Source organism: Triticum dicoccoides, chromosome 1A, assembly GCF_002162155.2.
Source record: "Triticum dicoccoides isolate Atlit2015 ecotype Zavitan chromosome 1A, WEW_v2.0, whole genome shotgun sequence".
Lineage (NCBI taxonomy): Eukaryota > Viridiplantae > Streptophyta > Magnoliopsida > Poales > Poaceae > Triticum > Triticum dicoccoides.
Window position 1 is genome coordinate 45066768 of NC_041380.1, and position 8283 is coordinate 45075050.

An 8283-nucleotide genomic window follows, 5' to 3' on the forward strand; every position below is an offset into this window, starting at 1 on the left:
GCCCGGAATCCGGGTCCACAATAAGGCTCTTCAGCTTGCATCTTCAACACGGACATCTTATCTCCGTCTCATTCTTCTTAAGCATCTCGGCCTTCGCAGAGCTCAAAAACCTATTCATGATGCCTTCGGTCATCGTGCGGACCATGGTTGCCTGCGGGGTAGAGCAAAACGATATTTTAGAACCAAGAAAAAATTTGGCATGACTTTCCCTAAAAATAGGACCAAAAAGAATGCATAGTTCCAAAATTCTCGCTGAAACGGGAATGAATCAACATTCTGGCAAAATATTGGCAACTATCGCATTTCAAATACCGGTACCTGCAAACACAAACATATATGCAACACCACAAACATACATAGATCTAGCTAGGGCACAAAAAGTGCATCTGCACGTTGTTGGAGCGAGCTAGGGAGAAAAAAAGTAGATCTACAACATGAAGATAGCTTTCCCCTTACTTACCTATCAAAAAAAGGTAATTTCACCACTTAATTTTGATGAATCTATGGTGCAAATGAGGTGAGGAGGAGGAGGCAGCCGACAAGCTTGGAGAAGGAGGTGGAGGGAATAAAGTGGGGAAAGTGAGTGTGTAGGTGTGGCTGTCCAAAATATCTAGCTGGTCCCAGGTTACTAATGGCGCACCATACAGCCATGCGCCATTAGTAACCCAACATACTAATGGCGCACCTGCTGGCCATGCGCCATTAGCAGTTTTGCAAAAAAGTAAAAAATATATATACTAATGGCACACCGTGGCAGAGTGCGCCATTACTAGTTTAAACTAGTAATAACTAGTAATGGCGCACTTTGCCACGGTGCGCCATTAGTAGTTTTGCAAAAAACTGAATAAAAAAATATAGTAGTGGCGCACTCCATGGCTGGTGCGCCATTAATAGTTAGAACTACTAATGGCGCACTTTGCCCGGATGCGCCATTAGTATGTTTGTAAAAATGAAAAAAAAGGTTACTTGTGGCGCACCTTGTGCCCGGTGTGCCACTAGTGTCTTCCACACTAATGGCGCATCGCCACATGGTGCGCCATTAGTATATAGTAGTGGCGCACCACTTCTCTCATGCGCCATTAGTGTCAATTTCATCTATAGCCCTTTTCCTAGTAGTGTGACCATCGTCAACTCTGCACGGTAATAATAAACAAATTGATTATAAAAATGCGTGCATGCATTAAAGTCATACAAAAATTCGGCATGACCTTCCTTAAAAATAGGACATATATAGATCTAGAGTTTGCCCGGAATTCGCCGAAACGGAAATATATCGACATTTCGGCAAAACATAGGCAACTCAAAAGCACAATTTGGCATCAACTCATGCCACACACACAATTTCCATAAACATATCACACACACATAAACAAATTTCCTTTTTGCAAAAGCATGAAATTTTAATCACCTATATCTCAAGATCGAGCACACGGTGGAGATGATGATGTAGGGAGATCAAAAGTGCACAAAGCTCTTCTTGACAAAGATAGATCTAGTTAGGGGGCAAATAGGTCACTTAACTAAATACTACATCTACCTAGCTACCTAATTTGGCAGGAGACAACTTCAACTAGTGGAGGGGGAAGGAAAAAGAGAAAGGAGATGCATTAATGGAGGTGGTGTAGTTAGGTAGGAGTAATGAAGAGAGAGAAAGGTAGGTAGAAGAGGGAGAGTAATGGGGGAGAAGTATTGAGGAAGAAGAAGAGTGAGAGTGGGAGAGGTAGGGGAAAGGGAGAGGAGGGGGAGGGGGAGGGTGGGTGGGGAAAAGGTGGTGGGTGCGGATTCGCAATAGCGCGGGACGTAAAACGCGCTGCTACTAAGAAAGTAGCAGCAGCGCGCTTTCGGTATAAGTGCTACTGCTATCCGGGACCAAAAGTGTGCCCGATTTGAAAATTAGCAGCAGCGACCTCAGAAAAACCACGCTACTGCTACAACTATAGTCGTAGCGCGGCTCGCGGCACCGCGCTACTTCTAAATGGAGTTGGGTGGGCACTGTCGGTCCATATTTGTAGCAGCGCGGGTTACGGCGAGCACGCTACAGCTAAGCACTTGTCAGTAGCGGGTTTTCCACACCCGCGCTACTGCTAATTAGCAGCAGCGCTCCTTTTTGAGCCGCGCTGCTGCTAAGATTCTGTGTATAGGGTTTTCCCTAGTAGTGCAGGTGTGGTTGAATTGACAACTCAGCTTCTAATACTTGAGAATATTCTTTGGCTCCCCTTGTGTCGAATCAATAAATTTGGGTTGAATACTCTACCCTCGAAAGCTGTTGCGATCCCCTATACTTGTGGGTTATCCTATATCCGGTAGAATCAGTACTGGGGCTGTAGTCAGACATTTCTTTAATTCCTGAAAACTCGCTTCACATTCTTCCATCCATTTAAATTTGGTATCATTCTTCAATAGCTCTGTCATTAGCTTCGCAATCTTGGAAAAATTCTCAATGAATCTCCGATAGTATCCTGCGAGTCCAAGAAAACTGCTGATCTCGCTAACTGAAGTGGGTGCCAACCATTCAGTGACTGACTGAACCTTGGTGGGGTCTACTGCTATACCTTCTCCTGATATAACATGTCCAAGGAATCCAACTTCTTTCAACCAAAACTCACATTTGCTGAACTTGGCATACAACTGATGTTCCCTGAGTTTCTGGAGAACTAAACGCAAATGCTCCTTGTGCTCCTCTTCAATCTTCGAGTATACCATTATGTCATCAATGAACACCACAACAAACTTATCCAAATATTCTATGAACACCTTGTTCATCATGCTCATGAAATAGGCAGGGGCGTTAGTTAGTCCAAATGACATGACCATATACTCATATAACCCGTACCTTGTGGTAAATGCGGTTTTAGGTATATCCTTTTCCCGAATCTTCAGCTAGTGCTATCCTGATCGCAGATCGATCTTCGAAAATACCTTAGCTCCTTGCAACTGGTCAAACAAATTATTGATCATAGGCAGTGGGTATTTGTTCTTGATCGTCACCTCATTCAATGCATGATAATCAACAACCATCCTTAGAGACTTATCCTTCTTCTCAACCAAAAGCATTGGGGCTCCCCATGGTGATGAACTCCGTCGGATGTAACCTTTCTCCAATAACTCCTTGATCTGCTTCTTAATCTCCTCCAGATCATTTGCGGGCATCCGGTAGGGTCTCTTTGATATTGGCCCGGTACCTGGCAATAGCTCTATCAAAAACTCGATGTCTCGATCCGGTGGCATGCCTGGTAACTCCTCGGGAAAAACATCTGGGTAATCCTGCACTATAGGCACTTCCTCCTGAACAACTCCTGTGAGGGTATTTACTTGGCTCCTCCTAGGCGCATGCCTTGATACATACTTGATCCTTTTTCCCTCTGGTGTGGTGTGATAAATCGACTTACTAGCATAGTCAATGCTTCCTCCATACTTTGACATCCAGTCCATGCCTAATATCACATAAAATCCTTGTGACTCCAAAACTATCAGGTCTGACAGAAAAACATGGCTACCAATGGTTAAAGGTATCCGGTCGCATCATCGGCTAGCCATATACTCTACTCCAGGTGAACTTACTAACAGAGGGGTCCTAAGGGATTGGGTTGGTAGTTTAAACTTATCCACAAATCCCCTTGATATGTATGAATGTGATGCACCAGTATGAAAAAGAACAAGGGCGGTAAAAGACTTAACCAAAAACTTACCGATAACTGCGTCTGGCTGCCCTTCAACCTCCTCCACGTTAACGTGGTTCACTTGTCCTTTGTTGAATGGATTAGGCTTCTTCCCAATGCTCCCATTACCGTTTCCATTCTTTGCTTCAGGGCACTTCGTGGCATAGTGTCCAGTCTTCCTGCACTTGAAGCAGGTAATGTGACTTAGGTCTCTTTTGGCGGGTGTGGCTGGATTGGAGCGGTTCTGATTGTTGCTTGTTTCGTTCCCAGTCCCATTCTTGGAACCATTGTGGTTATGCGAACTTCCTCCGTTGTGGTTATGACCAACATGGTTATGAACAAGTCCTCCCGAGTTCGGGGTTAGACGAGGCTTCTGCTCAGCTCCTGAGTTGTACCTTCCTTGTCCATACTTCCTTTTGCAACTCTCAATTTGCTGTTGCTTCCCTTCAATCATAAGAGCCTTGTCTACCAACTCTTGGTAGTTGTTAAATGTTGCCACCATCAATTGCATGCTCATCTCATCGTTCAGCCCTTCCATAAACTTCTGTTGTTTCGCGGCATCTGTGGCCACATCGTCGGGGGCATAACGAGACAGCTTACTAAATTCATCCACGTACTGCCCCACAGTACGGTTTCCTTGGCGCAAGTTGTGAAACTCACGCTTCTTCATGCTCATAGCTCCCGTTGAGACATGGGCGGTGCGGAATGCTTGCTGAAACTGATCCCATGTAACAGTGGCTATAGGGTAGGTGACTGTGTAATTCTCCCACCATGAGGCTGCTGGTCCATCCAACTAATGTGCGGCAAAACGCACCTTCTCAGCATCTGTACATCCTGCAGTGGTTAACTCCCTTCCAATCCTGTGGAGCCAATCATCTGCCACTATCGGCTCGGTGCTACTGGAAAACACCGGCGGCTGCAACCTCAGAAAGCGGGCTAAGTTCTCAACTGGTGGTGGTGGTAGTGGGTTGTTGTTCTTGTTGTTTCGTTGGTTCTGAACTAACAACTACATCAGTGTATTCTGTTGCTGGATCAACTGAGTGAGCTCCAGTGGGAAACTAAATCTGGGGTCACGTCTCGGAGGCATCTGATGGTTTAGAGGGAATCGAAGAGAATAGAATAGAATAAGGTCTAGTGAGAGAAACACTACCCATATGCACATGAGACAAACATAATCATATCACTCAATCAATCAAACAAGGGCATACAATCGATCTAACTATCGTTACAAAAGTGCTCGGACTATACTATATACATGGTGGAATACTACTACTGATGTGGTGGTCTACTAGAAATATCAATCGGTCGAAGACTCCATGATGTCTGCTCCAGCTTCGTCTTCATAGTCATCATCTCTATCATCGGGGTCCGAGTCGGTGTCGTCGATGATGATGTAGTCCTCAGAACGAATCTCCTTGGGTTCATCGTCTTCTCCTCCTGGCGCGGGGTCTCCCATGAAGACTCCTTGCTTCCTTTCCAGATCGTCATTCTTCTCCACTAGTTCGACGATTTCCTCCTCATAATCTTTGCGAGTAGCCTTGAGTTCTTCCTCCAGTTCTGTGATCCTTGTCATCGCCTTCTTCAGATTTATCATGCCTGCGCACATCTGGTTCTCCTGGCGACGAATGTGCTGGTTTAACTCCTGGATGAAAGCTGTGATTGATCTATCCTTATTGGTGTTGATCATCTTCCATTGCGCATCTCGGCACCCACAAATCTGATAGATAGTATCCTTAAGCTCCTTATGGTAAACTTCTCCAATGCGTCCCATGGTGATGTGAGCCGCCATACTCTTTCCTAAACTCCTGGTTGGTGCATCAAAGGAAAACTCTATGGGTTTACTGACTGGCACGAATGTCCTTCCTAGAACTTGAACTTGAATCATCCATCGCTCCTCTTTTGGTAAAGTGGCGTTGTAAGTCCCGGTGAAGCTTGGTATTCCAATGTTCAGGTACTTTGTGGCTTCCTTCAAGTGTCGTCCAATAGGTGCTTCTTCATCCGATTGTGCAAACTTGTTCCTTTCGTCCGCTATCCTAAAGAGTAGAAAATGGAGAGGAGTCAGAAATGAGAAGAGAGCAGTGATCTAGGGCTTTATCATAGTGGTCGTGTCCTACACTCAGCGTGTGCTCTGATACCATCTTGTAGCGACCCGACCTCAAACGGTCAGGTCTCTATGCTTCAGTGTCATTCCTGAATCAGTAATGCTGACACACATAGTACTAGAAGTATTTATAACAGAGTAGCAATCACACACTTATTACATCGAATGTCTCAAAAGAGAACTTATTACAATAAATATGGCTTAAGGCCATCTAATACGATAACAGCGGAAGGCTTGGAAGATAAAGTGAGTCCATCAACTCCAACGGCATAGCTGAGCTGCATGGCAATGACCTAACGAACCTTGCTCCTCATCTGAAAAGTCTGTAACATAATACGTTGCAGCCCAAAAACGGGTTAGCACGTGGAATATGCTGACAATATAACATAGTAGAGCAAGAACAAAATAATGCTATCACTATATGCATATTTGGTTGGTGGAAAGCTCTATGGTTAAAGTTTTGCGAAAAGCCAATTTTTCCCTACAACAAAGAAATAGATTTTATTTAACTATCATGGTAGTTGAAACATCATTGAGAAGGTTCCTCCAACTCAATCCCAATTAAAAGTGATTATCAACCCAACAATATTAATTTAGAGTGATGAGATACATATGATAATCCAAGTACTAAATACTCAAGATGTCCATAACCGGGAACATGGCTAAACATGATTAGTTTGTACACTCCGCAGAGGTTTGCGCACTTTTGCCCACAAGACTCGATCTCCTCCGTTGGATTTCTCGCACTACATGGTGTTTGAGAAACGGATGACCGAGACACGGTCTTTCAGAAACATTAGCTCTAACCCCGGGTAGACATTACCAACCTACATCTGCTAGCCTACCACTTGAAGAGGTCATGTAACTTACTCAACTATGCTAGAGCCCATAATAGCTTGTGGCTGCACACGGAAGTTTCTAGCATGAAATATCTCAGTTCCCTTTGAGCCTGGGTGGCGGACCTTAGGATTATCACACGGGTACTCCAGGATATCCTAGGACAACACTGGATTCTCCAGGTGACCGACAAGCAATCCACCCAGATGTGTATTAAAGTTGCCACCTTAAGTTAAATCATTAATTAACAATCTCACATCTGTCATGGATTCACTCACCCAAACCACGTCTACGAGCATAGCATGGCAATATAAGCAATACGTAGAAGTAACTCCCAAGGGTTTGATAATAACAGGGCAATAGATTCTACATCATCAACTACTTCCCAAATCCACATGTTATCAAGTCATAACCATGCAATGTTTGAGGGTTGAAACTAATGCATAAAAACTGAGTGATAAAGGAATATGATCAAAGTGTTACTTGCCTTGCTGATGATCCGCAAAACCTAGAGACTTATAGTAGCACGCTTCGCCCTCCGGGTGTTCTGTCGCAAACAAACAAACAAACAATAGCATACATAAGCAAAGAAGCAAAGAAGCACAGGTAAAACACCAATAAGAAGATCTAACTAGAAAGTTCAACTTAAAAGCTCGGATTTGCAAAAAGAATCAAATCAAACGAAGCAACGAAACTCAAACAGCGAAAGAAACAAGATCCGATTACTAATCTGAACTAAGGTCAAATTTTATTGTACCAAAATCTTGTCCAAGTTGGTTAAACAGAAAGAGGGCTTCGAGATGAAGATCTAGACGCTTGAATCGCCTGATTCCGATAAACGAGCGAAAAGATAAACTAAAACGAAAATTGAATCAGAAATCACGACCGAAAATAATCGCGGAAAAATTCGAGAAAAAAAACTGACGAACAGGCTAAAGAACGAAAGTTCGTTGTCTGCGGCTAAACGGTGAAAACCGTTCGTTAAAACGAACGTACGGACGAACGTCCGCTAAATAACTAAACCGAAAAAAACTAAAACCGATCTATTCTAAAAAAACCCGAATCGGTTTTAAAATAAAACCGAACGACGGCGACATCTGTGTATACCTCCGGCAAGGCTCCGGCGAGGCGGGGCGGCTGCGGCGGCGGGGCTCCGGGGCAGCGGTGAGGCGGCGGTGGGGCCCCGGGTTCGGCTTATAAGGGGGAGGCGGCTTGGGCGAGGGGGCACGGCGGCGACGAGGTGTGTCCGGCTCAGACTCGCCCGGTGATGTCGGTGGCGGCGTGGGGTTGGGCCGGCCGGCTCGGCCGGGCTTCGGCCCAGTCGGGCGCTAACCTTTTAAAAAAGCAGATTCCGCTGAAAATAAATCCTAAAAAAATAAATAAAAATGTCAAAATGTCAAAATAAATTTCACAGTCTAAATAAAATATTTAGAACAAGATGAACATTTTCTTGGCCCTAAAATGCAGTTTTGAAAACGTGCAATCTTATATTTACTAATCAAAAGCACCATACGAGACTCCACGTTAATCCTAGAGGAAGAAAATTACATCCATCAAATTGACTAATGACTTCTAGACAACCGTCGGATGATGTATGCGCCACTTCTTTCACCCGTGTGCCTTGCCTGACATGGACTCATGTCTTTCAACGTGGCTTGCCTGAGATGGACTCTAAGTATCTGTACA